Below are 13263 nucleotides of genomic sequence, written 5' to 3' on the forward strand. Positions count from 1 at the left end.
TGTGAAGGACTGGAAACAAATCCTGCTCCAGCTGGATATATGAAATCACAAAAGAATCAGAGAAAAAGGAAGAGATTTATCTTTATAGATCCTCAGCAGACTAACATCTGCAGACCTAATCAAGTGTCATGTCACAGAAACAGCTCCACAAGCTCTACCTGAACAGCCAGGGCAGAAGAAATTACCCTCAATGTCCTTCCAGGGGTAGGTGCATCCTCATTAAAAGGCAGATGAGTCTCTCAATGAGCAATCAGTGTTTCCCAGCAGCAATATAAAATCAAGAGAGAAGCTCTCTGTGGCACATCTCACCTGCAGCCCTATCAGGACACTGTGCCCATTTTTCATGGTCAGTACTCAGTAATGCTCACAGCTCTGTGCACACAGGTTTTGCATACAACCTCACAAAGCTTTCCTGTGAGGAACATTTTGTGCTTCCCAGTCCAGCAGAGACAGAAGAATCCTCTTTTACTGATTAAAAACAAATAATAGCTCAAGGAAAAAAAAAACAAACATGCTGTGATATGAAAAATGAAGTGACAGACTAAGACAGAAGGTTCAGCAGTAGCAGAAAATTCAGGAGGTTTTAGAAAACCTTTTTTCTCCCAATAAAAGCACCTTCTTCCATAAAATCACTCTTGCAACTTTCATGTCGCTTTTTGTCCTAACTCTACTTAATCCTAGAGGAAAATTAACAGCCACAGATAAAGAGTAAAAGCCTCACATTCAGGACAACCCTTACCTGGAAAAGAAAGATGAGTGATACATTCAGTGAAGCCCACAAAAGCCTTCACTATTCCACATTACCTGGAAGATGATCAGATACCACTGTGATAAGCAGCCCTACAAAAACGTGGGTAAGGTTGATGGCTGAAATTGGAATAATTTCTTTTTTTTTTTTTTCCCAAAGGAGATGTTTTACTGCTTTTTTGAAACAGTAAAGCTCCAGGCTTGTCTTTACCTTTCTGTGTAAATAACTTCCTTTCCCTGGGGTGTTCATCATGGGTTTGACCTTAAAATGCATGGCAGTGTTCTTAGCAATATTCAATCAATGGCAGGATTAAAGGTGAAATCAGTTACACAGAGGAAGCCTACTGCTGTTTCACCAGTGTGGTGGCTCTAATCTCCCTCTGAGAGACTAAAGATCATAACTGATTTACTTCTCCTCCCTGGGGAACAATTTTCTGTAGCCTGGAGCAATCAGGAAACAGACTGAATTGGCTTTAATACCCATCTGCCCTTGGGGGGGAGACTGGGAAAAGCTACCAGGTTGTTTCTTCTTCATACTTGTAATTAAATAAACTATGACAAATTTGACAGGCAGAATTTCTAGTAGTACCAGTTGTCTCCAAACTTCCTACTCCGTGTGTAATTGATATATAGCAGCTATTCCCAAGCAGTGCTGAGACTATTTCAACATTAAAATCAGTGATCTTCACTCCATTCCATGATTTAACCTATTGGCAACACACCTCTAATTTTCACACCTGTCAAGACTGTGGGACATGTTTAAGCACAAGGAAACAGGGCTTACTTTGATTTTTTGGTTTGTTTTTTTTTACCTTAACTGTGATCTTTCTATTAGTTCCAGAATGCCAGGCACATAAATGAGGTGGTATCGATATAAGAGAGAAACAAATCTTACAAGTGGTACCAGAGAGGGAAAATCTGGGAGAATGAAAGCATTTTCATATAGATTGATAACAAGGTACATGCAATAAACTTTTGTTAGTAATCCTTTTCAAAACAGTGCCAGAGGCAAATGAGATGAAAAACTATTTCCCTGAAAAACTTAGTGCAAATCAAAACATTTTTAGCATTGAATAATAATAATAATAATAATAATAATAATAATAATAATAATAATAATAATAATAATAATAATAATGTCATTGTAATAATAATGATGATAGTATAATAATGATGAAATTAATAATAATAATAATAATAATAATAATAATAATAATAATAATAATAATAATAGCAGCAACAACAACATTTCATTAAAAGATCCAAGGTTTTTACTTGTATAGAAAGCAGAGTTGATATCAGGGCTGGTGCAAGTACAGTCATTTCAAATATGCTGATATCTGCCTTTCTCATCTGTATTCCCCAGCATGAGACAGGTTTAAATACCCCACAGGGAAGGGAACTCCTGATTTTTCAGTTTACAGGGTTAACACTACAGACACATTTTTTCACCTAAGCTCAGCTGAGACAATTTAAAGCCACAGGCAATTCCTTTTGTTTCATAATTATTTAACTAATTTTAAGCTTGTTCACCAGTTACTACAGGAAAGCTTAGGAATTTTAGAAATGCATTGGTGTCTGTGCCCAGAGCTGACATCCTGGCACAGGATCCCAGAATGGTTTGGGCTGGAAGAGACCTTAAATCTCATCCTATTCCCTCCTCTACCATGGCAGGGACACCTCCCACCATCCCAGGTTGCTCCAAGCCCTGTCCAGCCTGGCCTGGGACACTCCAGGGATGGGGAGGAGCACTCAGGGCTGCAGGAAATTCTGCTGCACCTGCAGAGAGCTCCCAAAGCCCAGCAGAGCAGAGCATGGCAATGCAAACACAGGCATGGAGATACAGCAGGGGCTTGGGAAAACTCACCTTGATGGTTTTGGCCAGCCTGAGATAACTCAGCCCCCACAACCTGGTCATGACACCCTGCAGGAATAACCCCACAGCAGCTGAGCCATGCTTGCCCAAACCAGCGCTCCTGGAGAGTTTCAATCTTAATTTTAATCTTTCCTTGGGCTGCTGCTGAGAAGCTGAATGATCTTTATCAATGTCAGAGGGCCCTAAAGAATTGCCACCACCCCTATTGGCCCTGCTGCACCCAGGGTGCTGTCCCAGGGAAGGCTGAGAGGATCAATTCTCTAAAGCAGCTTTACAGGAATGGAGCAGCCACCTGTCACAACAAACACAGCCAGGTCTGCTCACTGGCCTGAAGTTAGAATTGCTCTCTGTGAGGATACACAGACTGCTGCTCCTAAATAGATTTTTTTTTTAATTTAATTCATTTAAAATTAATTAATCAACTCCAAATTGATTAATTAATTTAAAAACCAGGCAAAATGCAATTACAGACTCTCAACAGCAACTTACACAACTACCTGAGATTTTCTGCTGCAGGACAGGGCAGATGCTGCAAAAGAACCTTTTGTACTCCCCTGGTGCCTGAGAAGCTGTGCAGACATCTGAGGGGCACCACTCCTGAGCCTGTAATTAATTCCCAGGGCTGTTCTGCTGAGTCCTTCCCAGCAAGGAAATAAAGGAGCTTAAATAAAACAAACAGCAAACAGGAATTGAATGAGAAGCTGAACACAGAAAGCCAAGCATCTGAAGGATTTTTACTTGGCCAAATTATTAGCAGGGAGAATTGGTGAATGCATTTCAGTTCTCTGTACTTAGTTTTAATACTGTTCTTCAAAAGCAAATTATGATGTAGAATATGGCAAGCATTTAACTTGGGTATTGTTTCTTATTATTTGGTTAAAAGAACATAAATATTTAGCTACAAGCACCTAAGACAAGTGATACATTTTTTTAAGAACTCAACATTTACCTGTGTGGGATTAAAGTGATACAAACAGCCAAGAGTGACTGCTAAAAATCTGCTTCAGGCTGAGATTGCTGATAAAGTAAATTATTACACTGCAGACAAAATCTATTTTGTCAGTTTTGTACTGAAATGTGAAGAATTCAAACATACCCCAAGACTTACAGTTAGTTTTTAAAAAAAACGAGTGTTAATATATTAAAAAAGTGGAATTTTTCAAAACCTTCCCATTCCCCCTATTTCTCCCCTGCACCTGCTTTTTATTGCAATAGCCACAGGCTGTAATAAGACAGCAGTGTGACTTCAAGCACTGACACAAAGGAAGCTCTGTCTGAGCCAGTTACTCATCCCCATGACATGATAGCTCCCATTTCCTCCTCAGTGCTGCTTTCCCAGAGCAGTGACAGAAACCACATTGCAGAACTGTCAAGATCCTAAAACCTGATTGCTAAATGTCAATTACCTTCATTAGGTTTCCTTAAAAAAAAAAAAAAAAAAAAAAAGGCAAAAAAGAGTGAGAGATGTGAACCAAAGATTTACCTGCTCTGCTCCAACTTGGTAAACTGGAACTCAAGCGTATCTTGTCTGCCCACAGATCCATAGATCTGCTCTAAAAACAAAGCTGAGTCTCTTCACTAGGAAATCAAACACTTAAAATGAACCTTCCTGTTCTTTTAAACAATGGTTTGAAAGCCGTATTTGCCTTCAAAGAATTATCCATAGGAGCAGATCCAAAGATACCTAAAGGTATTCCAAAATTTCCCAAGGAAGAAACAGCAACACCATCAGAGGGAGAAAATTCAACTTTAAACTCAGCCAGCAGAAGCAGCAGACAGTGATGAGGCTGTTGGGTCTCTGAAGCTCACAGGAACAGGGGATGTTCAGCATTTAGGAAGACCAAACACAAGTTTTTATCTTAGAATCAGAAATTCAGCTGGCAGCCCAAGGTGGCTGTGCCATGGGATAAATAATTGTGGCATTTATTTCAAATAAGAAATTCAGCTGGAACACTTATTACAATTACACAGCACAGAGAGTACAAATTTTCTTGTCTTTCACATCAATTTGCCTCTCCTGACCCTCTATTTCTTCCTCTTCTTTTAATTAATCACCTTGAATTTGTGTCCCCCTTGTCCATCTGTGCAACAATGCTATGAATGAGCCAGAACTTTTTACTCTTGCAAAAAGAGAAGGAACATTTATAATTTTTATTTAGCTCTGTTATGTGGCTCATCATTGAACACAACAAATCATTTTCTACAAAAATGATTTTTCATTTCTGGCTCTTCAACTGAGAATTTTCCAATTATTTTCCCTTCAATTACATTTAAAATATTATTTTTAAGAGGCTGTGCAGCCACTTTATTACCCACACAGCTCCAGCTGTGTGGCAGAAAAACAGCTGGAGATTTCTGTACCCACTGCCAGCCTGCCCCAGAGCACAGAAATCCACCTGAGTGGATGTGGTTTGATGGGAAAAATACCTGCAAATGCTTTGGCACCAGGTCAAAACTTCTCCCATCCTCACAGATCCCCCAGGAATGACACCTGGATATTGCAATACACCAAATACAGCTCAGATGGAGAAATCTGCAGCTGATGTGATCAGGGATGTTGCTGAGGAGCTGCTTTGGTGCTCCAAACCTCCACCCTAGGGAGCAGGAGGGTGAGAAATCCTGACCCTGGCATCCAGCAATGACCTGGCATTGAGGGTTGTGTGGATCAATAATTATCTCATATAATCATTATAGCATTATCTCACCTGAGCCACTGAGGTTATTCAGTGTAACAAAGATTTTTGTAGGGTTTGAATAAAGGAAAAATCATACAGAAGAGGAGAATCAATAAAATTTATTGTTTAAAACTCCTTTTCCTTCTGCAAAAAAAAAAAAAGCTGTCAAAAATAATGCCACAGTAACTTTTAAACAGATATTCATGGAGTTGAATCTCAGGATTCATAGCTTTTCCATGGAGAGAACAAGCCTCTAAACTGCAGCCCTGTACTGTGAGGGAAAAAAAAAAAAAAGTTTAATTTTGCCATCCTTAAAATCTTGAAAGCATCATTCAGTCCCTGCAATGGTGTGTCTCTATTTAAATGGACAAGGTTAGAAAAACTCAGATATTTTCCCCAGTTCCCCCCACCTCCAGCAGATGAAACAGGGAGATAAGAAAGTTGTGATGTTCTTTTGACCTTCTGCCAAAGGTAAGGACCACCTGTCGACCTGAATTTCCCTTGCAAATCTGCTGGAGCTGCACTACTGAAACTGCACTGCTGGTGCCTGCTTTATCTCTGATTAGCCATCATTTGGGACAACTGTTCAACTGATGGAGCAAATGCCTGCCCTGAGCTGGCATTTCCTACCTCCCCAGCACTCCTCTGCAATAATATCTCACTGCTAAAACAGTTGTATTTTCCTCTCTCATCCCATGGCAGAAATGGAGGGAAAAGCTGTACAGAGATTTATTGTGGTGCTGCTGGGGGAGGATATTGAACACTCTGATGAGCCAGGATTAGGATGCCCTCAAAGAGGAGTTTGTGGCTCAGCACACACCAGCAATGCTCACACCGGGTGTTTCTCTCCAAAAGGCACAGTGCTGCCCAGAAATATCATTTTAGTGGCAGGATTTTCCCAAAGAGCTGCCAAACCCAGCCCTAACCTGTGCTGTCTGTATGAAATACCCCTGGCATTCCCCTCTTTTCCCTGGTGGTGCTGCCACCGTGCTCCAAGATCCCATCCCTGGGCTCAGGTTACTGCAGGGATTACAGCAATTCCTCATCATCCTCTCTCTCCTTGTCTTTATTCCCTTCTTTCAGCTGAAAATGGACCTGATTTTTTATTTACTGCCCGAGTAAATGTTATTTATTTCTTGCCCAAGCCTCGCTGTGTGAGTGTTACACAGGTCTGGCTCCTCTGCTGCCCCACTAAGGTCAGATTTTCCTTTCTGCCATAAATTCCTTCACTTCCCTGCCCACCTCTTTGCTGGGAAAGCATTGGAAGTCTGGGGTGCTTTGGGTAAATTATCTGGTCCTGTTTTGTCAATTTAGACATTTGGCCAGTCTGGGAAACTGCAGAAAAAGTGGAATGAGCTGGGGCAGAGAGCTGGCAAGGGCTGATCCAAAGAGTCAAAAACCTGGACACAGCATTGCTTCCCTTTCCTCCCTGAGAGACCTAAAACTATGGGCAAAATGCCATAAAATAGCCAAATATCATTTAATAAAATTGGCTTCTATCAGTGCCTGTGTTTAATAGAGACATTAATTAAGCAAAGGTTTCTCCTGCTGGTTCTCATCCATTATTAGAAATATTCTCACCATATTAGAAATATGCAAGAGATTATTTTGTTTGCTACATTCATGTTTTTCAAATCTGCCTGAGACTTCCATTCATTTAGGTTAAAATAGAAGATTTTCTTCTTAAAACATGATATATCGCACAAACCAGCTATGGAAAAGCTTTTTTGGGAGGGGAAAAAAAAGCATTTCTGGTGGTTTGAAATCACCTGATCTATATTTTGTTTAGTATGGTGTTGTCAGTCAGAAACTTCCAACTTTTTTGATGAAAAAACTAAACCTGCTCAAACCAGGAGTTTGTTCTCTGCCAGACCCCAGCCCCAGTGTTTGCAAATACACATTTGACTGACAAGCCAATGAACAACATCCTCTTTCAAAAAAAATATTTCCTTGCACATTTAAAGAAGAAAGAAGTGTAGTTTATACATTCCTGATTTATGAACTAAACAGTAGCTAGGAGATATTTAAATAAAATCTCCATGGAAACTTGTATTTCACAAGATAAACCTTTGAAGGAAAGGGGCAATGACGGCTTAAGAGAAAATAATTTTAACAATATAACATCCTGTAAATTCTGTGAGACAAAATGAATGCAAAATTTCACTTAGAAAGCTGAAGCAACGAGCTGCTCTCTGCAAATATTTTGCCAGAAATGAAATACTTTTGAAATAAACTGAACCAGCAGCAGTTTGTGGTGGGGCAGAAAACCCCAACCCAACCTGCAATAACCATATGAAAATTTGCTTTCTGCAGAAGAAGTTTTTAGAATGCCACCTTGATTTTAGAAAATCCTCTTTCAGAGCTCTGATGAACGCATCTGAGGTACCCAAGGACAAAAGCTGAATTTTGGGGCACTGAATGGCAGGAGCTGAACTGGGCCCTTGACTGTCAAACTCCCCACTTTCAATGTTTTCAGAAACAATAATAATGATGGCAATGTTGGCTGCTGCTTCCTTCCCTTTGGGGAAATTCACTCTGCCCCCAGAATTTTATCCTTGCTGTGTTCCCACCAGCAGTATCCAGTGCTCTGCAAGCTGCCCTCAGCCAGCTGGTCACAGTTTTTTTGGACAAATCCCAAAGCTCCTAGCACAGAGTAAAAAGTTCACACTGCAGGAACTTCATTCCTGGTTTCCAGCACAGGACAGAGGAGTGTGAATGAAAAATAAACAGGGGAGAATTCATGGTACTCAAAGAGGGGACACAGCTCTTCAGGACACCCTCGATGCAAAAATGGGTAGGGAAAAATCCTAATTAATGGCAAGCCTTAAGAATCCTAATTAATGGCAAGCCTTAATCCACAGTTCCAATTGTGTCATCAAATCACAGTCTGGACATAAATGAGACCCACACACCAATTCAGGAATAAAGTATTTGCTTCTACCAAAATGAAAGCCTGAGAACATTATTACAGCCTAAAGCATAACAAGAATCATTATATGGATGTTAAAAATTAAATCTGGCTTTTCAGTTCAGGGAAATTTCCTGAATTACCCAAAATCCCAGATAAAAATAAAGCTCATGCTCACAATGCACACACAAATTCCTGGAGCCCTACAAATCACCAGTGTCAGGTGTTTGAGGAAGCTGCTGATAATTATTCAAAGAGAATTATATCACAAATTATGGAGCAAATATAATATATCCCAAATTATCAAAAATTATAATCTATCACAAACTATATCACAAATATAATGGAGCAGCTCTTCACAGTTGCCAAAATTGTTACAGCAGCACAGGGAGAGGATGATGTGGCTTTCAAACCTTTTCCTGGAAAGAGGAAAGTGCAGTTCTTTGACCCATGCCTGCATAACCTTGTTTCTTTTCTAGATGACTTTAATTGGTCAATCTGAAACACAATATTAAGGAAGAAATTATATGTGAAAGTGCCAGAGAATTCCCCAAAACTTAGTGACTGTTCTACATCAGACATGGTCCACAAATGGTGAAATACAGTGAAATCATGTAAGGTAAATTGATTCCCTCTGAGGCTGCAGAGATTGATCATATTTTCCACCAGATTTCTGAAAGAAAGAGAGGAGAGTCACTCTCTACCACATTTCCCTCTGATTTCAATTGTAAAAACTTACTTAGCTCTGTTCTCACAGCTCATCACAGATGATGGTGAATTTCTCTCATCTTTTTCTTCTCCAAAGAGCAAAAAGCCACTGAGCTGTGGGCCACAGTTAAAAACTGACACCAGCATGAGACTGAAGGGCTTCAAACATGGTATCTGTGAATGGCACCTGATATCTTAATTATTGTAGCCCTTTACCATAAACTAGAAACTACCAATGCAATTCTCTAATCGATATCTTATCCTCTTTGGTAATTTTAGATCATTAGGAAATATCCTCTTCCATTTCATCCAACAAAATTCAAACCAGTAATGCTAGGAACCAATTTTTTTTTTCTAGAAGATGACACCAAGCAGCAAAATTCACTGCTGTGGTTATGTTACTTTTCCTTCTGCAAGAACTCCTAGAACAATTTGGTATTAAATTTCTTTTTTCCTCCTAAGACTGGTAATAATAATGTTTGAACTAGGAACTCATTCCCAAATAAAAACTGGATTCAGACCAGTTGAAAGTCAGGCTTTGGTCTCAGATGATATCTTGTTTAGTCACATGGGATTTTGGATATTTTTTTTATTTCTTTGTCACAGTCTGCAGGTTTGAATGTTGCTTTACAGGATGATTTTTTTCCAAAGGGGCTGGTTAGAGCATTTTGATTTATGGATCATTCCCAGACTTAGATTCAGCCCTTAAACTTTGGGCTTCTTGAGATCTCCTTGGGTGCTTTTATTGCCCTATTCCAGTTGCACTAAAATACTTTAGAAACACCTACAAACTGAAACAAAAGCACCATTTTTTCTTTAATACTAGCAATACCTGGGGCAGATTTTAAATTTTTTTCACCGTGTCTGTATGTATATGAGCAAAAGACAGAGCCCAAGAAGAAATGCTCAAGAAAATCCATTTACACATGGACAGGTATTGTATTTGCAGGGACCCCTGTGGCAGGGAGGAATGATGAATCTGACTCCATGTTCTCAGAAGGCTGATTTATTATTTTATATTAAAGAATACTATACTATACTAAAGAATACAGAAAGGATACTTACTGAATGCTAAAAAGATAATAATGAAAACTCGTGGCTCTCTCCAGAGTCCTGACACAGCTTGGCCCTGATTGGCCAAAGAGTGAAAACAACTCCCAGCAGAATCCAATGGAACAATCACCTGTGGGTAAACAATCTCCAAACACATTCCACATGTGAGCACAACACAGGAGAAGCAAATAAGATAAGAATTGTTTTCCTTTTCTCTGAGGCTTCTCAGCTTCCCAGGAGAATAATCCTGGGTGAAGGGATTTTTTCAGAGAATGTGAATGGCACAGACAGGAGCCCAACCTGCCTTGCTCCCAGAGCCCTGAAATTCCCACAGAGGATTCCCAATCAGTATTTATCATCATTTATCCCATTTTATCAGCAGAGCTGTCCTGGGGGAACGACCAAGCCAAGGGCTTGGAGAGGTGAGGCAGAGACCTTGAACTGAGCTCTGAGCTCAGAGCAGGAGGCCAGGCTGATGTGCTGATGGTTGGTAACAGGGGAGCTGATTGCTGCCTTTGTGCTGGAGGTCTGGGGCTGTGTGGCCTTGCTGAATGCTCAGGAGCTCAGGAATGCACAGCTCACCCTGGCATTCCAGAGGGAATGGGCACCTCTGGGAGCAGGGGGAAATTCACTGGCCTGGCTGGGGGCACCTGCAGCAGCCAGAGGTTCAAACAGAGCACAGTGCCCTGCCCCAGTCCCACCTGTGACAGATGAGGGATGCCATGGCTGACTTTGACAATTAAAAGGCAAATATCATGTATAATACATGTTAAGAGAAGTTTTATAGGTTTATAGTTATGCTGTACCCTCCTTGTGTCATTATTATGGGGTGGCCTGGGTTTGGGACATTTGGGAGACATTTGGGACATTACTATGGCAGCACCTGAGCTCCAATCAAGGTTTAAAGAAGCAATCTCCACCACTGGACAGGGAGGAGGAGTTGATGGAGAGAACTTTGGGAGGGCCTAAAGGGTTAAAAGGCAAAACCTCCACTGTGTGGATGAGCTCATGATGGGAAAAATCCTCTGCTCCCAGTGGTGCCATAATATTTTCTCTATTCAGTCTTCTGTTGTATTTTTCATAAGGCTTTAATAAACCTTTTAAATTTTTGGAAGTGAGTATCATTTCTCACACACCTTCCCCACCTTAACCTCACATTTACCTCCCTAAAGTCTTCAGCTGAGCTTACTCCAGCCTCAGCCCTGCCAAACTGGATTTAGCATAGGGGCAGCCAAGGAATCCTGCTGCTAATGGGTGACACAGGGGAGGCAGTAAATTCATGGAGCTCTGAGCTGCTGGCTCTTTGTCTTTATTTGTTTCACCAATTCTCCCACTCTCTTCACACTTGAGAGAAATGTGATTGTGCAGAAGACAGCCAAAGATGGCTGAGCCAATCTGAGACCTGCTGGTTCTATATCCCAAAATCCCTGCTCCTGTTCTCTCTCACAGCCAGCCCCCATGGTCTGTGCTCGTTATTATGCTCATGCTCAGAGCACAGTTAATTCAGTCACCCCCTGCCTTTTGGTGCATCACTTTTGTACCCAAGGCAGCCCCCTTGGGACAGTAAGTGCCAGGACTGCAGAGCTGCAGGCACAGAATAAAAATCAACATCCAGGGCCTGTGCCCTCAGAAAAGGCTCAACTCTGAGCATCAGCCAGAGCTGGGAAGGGCTCGCCCTGTCAGCCTAAGAAAGGAGGCCTGACCCACTTCAGGAGCTTCCCTTAGGCTCAGCAGCTCTGGGAAATAGGACAGGGATCAATAACAGCCAGTGAGTCCATTAGGATCAGCCCATCCCAAAGAGCTCTTTCCAGGGCTGGCAGTAGCCTGGGGCTTGGCTGAGGGAACGTGGCACCACCCCAGCTCCTGCCTGGCCTGCTCAGAAAAGGCAGCTCTTGGCACCCAGCTCTGCACAGCACCAGTTCTCAGCCCGTGCTCCTGGGACCTTGCAGTGCTTTGGGATCAGTGTCCTACAGCAAAACAGCCCAGAAATACTGAAAGGTTGGCACAGGACTCTGGCTCTTCTGTCCTTTTTAGCAAAAGAATTTCATAAGGGGCTCCTGGAGTAGAGGAGACAACTTTTTCTTTTTGGAAAAGAACTGGTTTGAGTTCAGCACCTGAGGATTCCAGGTATGATCTGCTCAATTAGGATTTTGAAAACTCTCTTATGGGAAACCTACAAATAGTTTAGAAAGGAGCCTGTAGGGTCATCACCTGCCCAAACACCAAATTCTCCCAGGTGATGCATTACTCCACAATTTCACCTGATGGGACTCTCAGGAGCTTCTCGGGTGACTTGGGGTGTGATGTGACCAGACAGCACCAGTCAGTCTTTCCCCTACACCTCCTCAGCAGTTTTGGGGAGCCACTCAGCTCCTGGGTTTGTTAAATGTGTGCTCACACTCGTTGGGGGGCTGGGTGTGCACTGCATTGCCTGCACTGCTACTTCCAGGTTAATAAAATAATAATTCATGAATAAATACACGTTTATTTTCCCATGGACAGTGACCTTTTCCACGGGCAGTGAGTTTAAAGAATGCAGGTAATGCAGAATCTGTTCTGCTAATGAGTTATTTCATTGATCTTCACTATTAAAGAAGTGCAGTGCTCATGAGCATTTCTCACTTCAAGACTTAGGTATGATCCACCCCAAAGCAGTGGGCAGATGGGGAAATATCACAGAGAATAAGGTTTTTGGTTTGTTTTAGAGGGAGATAGAAATAGAATGGAATCTATAACAGAGAAATAGAATCTATAACACTGTATTTGTAAGCCTTTCACCTAATAAAAAAATTAAATTAAGCACACACATTTTTAATGCTAACCATTAAGGCAAGCAAAATAATTGCACCAGTGCTACCCAAACTCCTACAAATTCCATGTGACCAGTTTTCTTCTTGCTCAGAATGCTGAAACACAGCAGGACAACGGCAGCAAAGAAAGGCAGGCACACATGTGCTGCCTTCTAGAAAACTGCTCCCAGGGAAATCCGCAGAGTTAGAGATTCTTGCAAAGTCAGAGTTCAGAACAAAGTAGGAAGACTGTGCTCATCCCAACAACAATTTGTATTTGTGCAAATCATAAGCCAGGGGTGAGGTGGGGGGGAAGAGAAATAGGTTAATCTGTTGTAAACTGATTTTGACCCTGAAGGTGATCACAGGTACACAGCATTACGGCACTTTAAACTGTTTTATGCAAAGCTTAAAAAAGACCCAGCAACAAACAAAGCTTTTTTTGTGTTTGCTAAACAAAGCATGAAAGAATAGTGACAAAAGTAGGAGGAGCCGAGTTTGTCGGGA

General features: G+C 41.4%; 1 long non-coding RNA gene across 1 annotated transcript in view; it reads right to left on the reverse strand.

Annotated features, from left to right (window-relative positions):
- Positions 1-10213, reverse strand: part of LOC139597393 (uncharacterized) — a 43840-nt gene extending 33627 nt beyond the window's left edge. Inside the window, exon 1 of the long non-coding RNA XR_011681588.1 lies at positions 3121-10213. This is a non-coding gene — a long non-coding RNA (uncharacterized lncRNA). The remainder of the gene's footprint in view (positions 1-3120) is intronic.
- Between the last annotated feature and the right edge of the window lie 3050 nt (positions 10214-13263).

Source organism: Agelaius tricolor, unplaced genomic scaffold (genome assembly GCF_023055355.1).
Source record: "Agelaius tricolor isolate 1412-34295 unplaced genomic scaffold, bAgeTri1.0.p SCAF_17, whole genome shotgun sequence".
NCBI lineage: Eukaryota > Metazoa > Chordata > Aves > Passeriformes > Icteridae > Agelaius > Agelaius tricolor.